The following is a 6,901-nucleotide window of genomic DNA, read 5'->3' on the forward strand; positions in this document are numbered from 1 at the left end:
TCAGTCCCATCTGAACCCTAACACTTGACACCCCCCTTCCCTGCCTTATCTTTTCCTCCTTGGCGCTTAGTCCTGACCAACAGAGTATGTATCTCCCATATCCTGAAGCTGTATTAAGGCAGGGGTTTGGGGGTCTATTTTAGTCCTCGCCAAATCCCCAGCACCTAGAAGTGTGCCTCACCCAGACGAGACACTGATACATGTTTGAGTGAATTTCCCTGCAGTAGGTCCTCACGATAGAGGAGGAGTTGCCGGAGCTCTAGCAAGGCAAGGAGACCAGACGTTTATCTTTGCACGTGAAATGCGACCTAACCTTCACAAAGTCATTCGCAATGCGTGTTTGCAAAGCATGAATGGCACAAGATATCCCACAAATGAAAAAGGGTCTGTGATGAAAGAAGTTCGGGAAACGCTGCATATGATACTGTTGGAGACTCAGAGGGTGTGTTTATATATTCAAATCCCTGAGACATCCTTTGGTGAGTAAGCTTGTCTCTTCTAATTTCTTCCTCATTCCTGCTTCATCTGGCCATTCGTTTAGTCTTCCCAGCTCCTTGGCACACGCTCCTGGTGTTTGCGGGGCTCCCAAGGTCACACGTCCCCGGGTGTGAACTAGAGTTCAGGGCACTCGGCCCTGATGCAGTGAGACTTCCATTGGAAACTAGTTTTGTCATGCAGAAGCCACTCCTGCAAGGGGGGTGGCGGGTGACGGCTGCAGAGGTTGAATCCTGTGTCCTGTCTCTGTCGAAACCCGGTGTTCTGCAAACATGTTGGAGTCAGAACTCTTTTCTTAAGAAAACCCCTGTTAAAGGGGCACCTGGTTTCGGCTGAGATCATGATCTCATAGTTTGTGGGTTTGAGCCCCACATCGGGCTCTGTGCTGTCGATGCAGAGCCTGCTTGGGACTCTGACTCCCTCTCTCTCTCTCTGCCCCTCCCTGCTCACTCGCTCTCTCAAAGTAAATAAATAAACTTAAAAAATTTAAAAAGAAAAGAAAACCCCTATCTACTTCCAGGGAACATCAGCATTCCTTCAGTGGTCTGTTCCATGTCTGTGTGCTCAGGGCCCTGCAGCACCCCCTTCAGAAGCACCCCCCTCCCCCCCGCCAGAAGCACCAGGGGCAGAGATCCGACTATGCATCATCTAATCCCAGTGCTTTTCGACATTGGATGCTGGGCCAAGGCATCAGTACTATTTCCAAGACCCAGCTGATTGTAGGATGCAGCCAGAGCCTAGAACCATTAGTTTAGGTAAATCATTTTCCTGGATTCTAGATTTGGAAGTGTTCTGGGACTTGGGCAGCCTTTAAGAGCTGGATTCTTTTTCTTTTTTAAAAATGTTTATTTATTCATTTTGAGAGAGAGAGAGAGCTTGGCGCTTGGGTGCGACCATGAGTGGGGGAAGGGCAAAGACAGGGAGAGAGAGAATCCCACGCAGTGTCCACACTGTCAGCTCAGAGCCTGACTCAGGGCGTGTTCCCACGAACCATGAGATCATGACCTGAGCTGAAATCAAGAGTCAGACGCTCAACCAACTGAGCCACCCAGGTGCCCTTAAGAGCTCATTTCTAAGCACCATGAGAGTAGCATGCCCCCATGCCCATATGGAACACCACAGACCATGGTCAAGGCCACCAATGCCAGCTAGCACAGCCAAGAGAAAAGTAGAGCTATTTAGTGAGTGGCATCCATCCTTGGTGAGAAGACTGTTCTCCTGCTCCCAAACTCAGGTGCCCATGTGCAAATTGGTGCATCGGCCTGTTGACCTTGCACTCAGGGAGCCCGGGAGAATGGCAGAAGAGCTGCCATAGTAACATCCAGCAAAACGAGGAGCTGGGAGAATGACAGAGGTGAGGAGGAGCACAAGAATCCACATGTGCAGAGGCTAAAGTGAACCGCCCTAGAAAGCTAGAGCCACACGTCCATGGACTTTGAGAAATAGCACAGTTGTTTCAGCTCAGTGGTCACAATCCGTTCAAGAACTTTTAAAGTGTTTCCCCTGGCATGGATCCCACATGGATTCTGAACTGGATCTAGGATGTTACAGCGTGTTTTCCTGTGCTTAATTGTTCAGGAGGAGACGGGCAGTGTTGCCCAGGGAGCTCATGTGGGTAGCGAGTGAATATCAAATTTCCATTAACCATTTTCAAACGATGAAAATAGCTTTATGTCTCTGAGGGACTCCAGGCTGGGACATTGCTTTAGTCTTTTTCTTTAGACTTTCTCTAATGAGAGCAATCCTATAGCTCTGCCCTCTTTCTCAACAATCACATTTGAAAAGTCACAAAGGCTCACTGAGAAAAATGGTTTCTCTTCTTTAGATGCACCTTCCAGAACGTTCTGACCAGCAGTCAGAACAACAGGATGCAAATGCTTTCAGTACCTGCCCCAAAGTAGCATTTTCAGCCCAATTAATAACTCAGGATGCACCTGCTAAAGGGGTTCCGATGGTGGCATTTTAGTTTCTGTATTAACAGAATGTTCTGTGGGGTCCTCTTCCCAAAGTGACAATATACCGGGGTTTCATTTTACTCTCAGAACGTGGAAAATGCAAGCTGTAGTTTCCCTGTTGTAGCAATTCTTCCTATTTCAGCTTTGATTGCACTCACTGGGATGAGGACAGCTTTGCAAACCATAGGCTTTGTCACACACCCCTTGGGCTGCTGTTGGGATAAGGGCACAGCTCCTTGAAGGCTACAGATTTACAGTAAAAGGGCAGTGTAGCAACACTATTTGTCAGTAGTAGGAATACTGATACCAGCCTTCGTGCCTGTAGCCTTATCTGTTTGGGATAAGGCTGTGATTGTAAGGGTGTTTTCTGAAGGAAAACCAAATGACTATGGCTTTTCATTTAATCCTTCATGCATTCGTTCAACAAACATGCGTAAGTACCTGCACCAGACATGATGTTCACAACCCTTACCCCACGGAGTCTACAGGGGAAGGCTTATACCAACAAATAATTACTGTTCCGTTCAGGGGTATGGAGAGAAAGGACAGCTATTATGAGGGCATAGTGGGGGGTGAGGGCTAACCCCTCCTGGGGGGTCAGAAAAGCCTTCCCTAAGAAAGTTGTATTCACTTCATGTTGTAAAAATTCCATTTCTCCATTCTTAAGCCTTCTTGAGCTGGAAGTCAGGCTGCTGAGAGATGGGGCACTCCAGCAGGGGCACTCGTAGCTGCTGCCATATGAAGTGGCACCTCCGTTCCACATGAGGGCTGGGAATTCACAGAGAGTCATTCCAGGTACAGGGAAGAGCCCGATGGATATTTGGGAAAGAGTAAGTCACTTAGTCTTCCTGGAGCCTGGGAAAAGAACATGGGTCAGAAGATGGGCTCCTTCACCCAACACTTGTTGAGTGTCTACTATGTGCCAAGCATTTGGGTTCTTGGGAGAGAGCGGGGAACATGACAGATATGGCTGTCCTTCACAGGGCTTATTGATGGAGAAGAGGGCCAATTAACCAACTTAACCCATGTGTCTGCAACAAAATGACATCAAATTGTGGAAAGGGATGTGCGGAAACCAAACCATGCAGTGACAGAGACAATGTGGTGAGCAGAGGGAGGCGGCTCCAGAGGGGTGCGTAGGGAAGGTGTCCCTGGAGTCGGTGATGTGGGGGCAAGAGACCTGAGGGCGCAAGGTGGCCAGTCACAGGAAGAGAGAGGAAATGAGCCTGGGGCACCACAAGTGCAAAGGAGGGAATCTCGTGGAGGGTGGTAAGAATCATCCAGAATGGGAGCAGAGGGCACAGCGGTAGGTCAGGAGGCTGCATCTTTCCTGAAGGCCCTCGGAAGCCGAGGCAAGGAGCTGGGGCTGCATTCTAAAAGAAAAGGAAGCCACTGAAGGAAGTTAAGTGACAGTTTTAGGATTTTAGCAGTTCTAGCTGCTGTGTGAAAACCTGTGAAGCCTGGAGGGACTCAGTGGCAGACCATGTGCAAAGTGATACTGCGGGTCGTGGCAGGGAGTAAGTTGTTGGAGATGTGTTTCAGACATGGAAGTGACTGAGCCTCCTGGTGTGAGGTGGGGGCCGGGGTGGGGACTGAGACGCAGCATTAAGGGAAAGGGAAAGGGAAAGGAAGCCGTGCAGCTGTGAGCAAACCCCAGGGAAGCAGCGCTTACCCAGGTGGCGAAACTGAAAGACAAGCGCATCACTGTGGGGAGTCACGAGTTTGGTTTCGGCCACACTTGTCAGAAAAACGAACGGTGGTGGCAAATAGGTAGGGAGAGCTCGGAGAAAGGTCTCAGCTGGTGTAAACACTATGGAGTCGTCATCGTGGGGGTGTCTAAAGTCATGGCTCTGAGTGAGGTCACCCAGGGTGGTTGGGGGGAGTGTAGCCAGAGGAAAAGTGGGTTGGAGGCTAAGCTCTGAGAAGCTGACACAGAGGGGTGGAGGAGTGGCGAGTAACGGAGGGGGCACATAGGAGAAACTGCCACCAGTCTCCATCCTGAGTGGATCCAGATGTGGCCAATGGTGATTGGACCAAAGCTGCCAGGAAGCCCAATGAGATGAGCAGAGCAAAGCGCTCCTCTGACTAGCCAAGTGGACACCTTTGGTGACTTTGGTGTCTGGTGGGTGAGGGAGCCACAGAGGCCTGGCTCAAGAATGAATGGAACGTGAAATGCAGATAATTCTTGAAAGACTTTGCTATGAAGGAAAAGTAGGGAATTGGGATAGTAGCTTGGAGATTGTGAGGTCAAGGGATGTGTTTTACCTTTAAGTTCGGAGATCTAAAGTATGTTGTACGTGCACGGAAAGGTCTAGGAGAGACGGAGCAGTTCATAACCCATGCGGGGGGGAGAGAGAGAGAAGACAATGGAAGCAGTGAAGCCCTTGGGGAGGTGAGCTGAGATAGGGTCAGTTTCCTCTAGCTGCTCTTACAAACCACCATGAACTTGGGGGCTTAAATAGCGCACATTTATTCTCTTACAGTTCTGCAGGTCAGAAGTCTGAAATTAGCTTTACTGGACCAAAGTCACATTGTCAGTAGGGCCAAAGAGCCCTCTTGGAGTCCCAGGAGAGAAGCCGTTTCTTTGCTTTTTCCAGTTTCCAGAACTACATTCTCAGCTCACTGTCCCTGCCTCCACCTTTAAAGCCAACCGTGGAACAGCTTCAAATCTCTCTCTGCTCTGGTTGCCTCCTGCACTCCTTCTGTAGTCAAACTTCCCTCTGCCTTTCCCTTATTAAAAAACTTGTGATTACATTTCAGGCCTACCTAGATATTCCAGAATAATCTCCCCAGCTCGAGATCCTTAATCTCATTACATCTGCAAAGTCTCTTTTGTCCTATAAAATCACACTCAGAGGTCCCAGGGATTAGGACCTGGATATCTGTCTGGGGAGGTGGGTGGAGGGAGCCATGGATATGCTCTAGAGCACTGCAGAAGACTGGCCTTTGTAAGGAGGGGGATACTTCCTTCACTTGTATAACAACAGGGAAGAAGGGGAAGGGGCCACAAGGGTGTGTATAGATTTGGTGGCACAAACATGAGAGAGTTCACGCTTTGGGCTTCAGTTTCCTGAGAGCAGTATGAGGTCAAGTTCAACTGAAAGGGTGAAGAGGGGAGTGGAGGGAGGTTGTTGGTAGAGGTAAACATGGCTGATTGGGAAGCCAAACTATGTCTCAGGCCTTGCCAGAGTCACTGCAAGAGAGCATGGCAAGACATCAAGTGTGAGAATCCATGGGATCCAATTTGGTCGGGAGGCAAGGGAACACAGCGATGTGGATTGCAAGGAGACTGTGAGCAGATGTGGTCTGGAGCTCAGAAGTCATGATGAGGGGACACTGAGCAGTAGACTGTAAGTACAAGAGGCATTGGGCAGAGTGGGATGCCTTTGATTCAGATTCCAGACACAGTGCAGTTTCAGGTTATAATAAGTTCCAGGGTTTCCTTTTGGGAAGGAATCACTGAGGGACAGATAGGTGGGCCATCTGAAGACACCAGGAATGAAGACAGGAAGGTGGTGGCCAGGAATACGGTGAGCCAGGAACCAAATCTTCCATGAACAACGGGGGGAGCCACCTGGAAGAGGTTAGATGACAAAAGTGGGCGGGTGACAAGGACTGGAAGAGCAGTGGATGCCATACCCAATGGCATCACTTGAATGGCAGCTAGGGGGTTTGCAAGAGGAAGGGGGAGAGACAGTTTGGGAGGAGCAATGGGGAGCAAGGAAGCCATCTTTCAAGGTGTAGAAGAATAAATAGCTAACATTTGGGAGGACTCCTGTGTTTCACTCCCGTGTGCCACTCTTGTGTTGGAACTTCCTGATAGCACAGGTGAAAGAGTTTGTATGAGATTTGGGGGAGCATCGGGATAAGAGTCTGGCAATAATAGATTATTGGAAAGGATCCCTGGACTTCCAGTGGTGAGTTTCACAATGACACAAAGCACATGGAATCTCATCACAGAGGGCCTTGAGTGGCAAACTAAGGAATCTGTGTTTGACCATGTTGGGGGGGAGGGTGTGTGTGTGTAGGGGAAGGTATTGAGCAGCAAACTATCATGGTCAAAGGTAGGCTTTAGGAAAAATAATTTCCCTAATGTGTGAACAAAGGAGGCCCTTAGAAAACTACTACAGCAGGCCAGGATTAAAGTCTGATGAGAGTATGGATACTTACAATGGTGGAAAGAAAGGATAGATCCAGGAAGTGTGGTTGGTTTGAATTATAGGAGATAAAGGAAACGAGGGAGCATGTGAGAGATGATTCCCATTTTTCAAGCTTAAGTGGTTGGGAGAAAAGGTTTTGAAGGGAATTGATAGTTTGGTATTTGGCAAAGCATGGTTAAAGGTTTAGTGGTGGCTGACCCAAAGTCTGGAACAGAGTAATGACAGGTGAATCACTGGGATCTTCCGCTGTTGCCATGCCAAATGCCTGGAGTTTCCCAGATTGAGGACAAC

Source organism: Neofelis nebulosa, chromosome 6, assembly GCF_028018385.1.
Source record: "Neofelis nebulosa isolate mNeoNeb1 chromosome 6, mNeoNeb1.pri, whole genome shotgun sequence".
Taxonomy (NCBI): domain Eukaryota; kingdom Metazoa; phylum Chordata; class Mammalia; order Carnivora; family Felidae; genus Neofelis; species Neofelis nebulosa.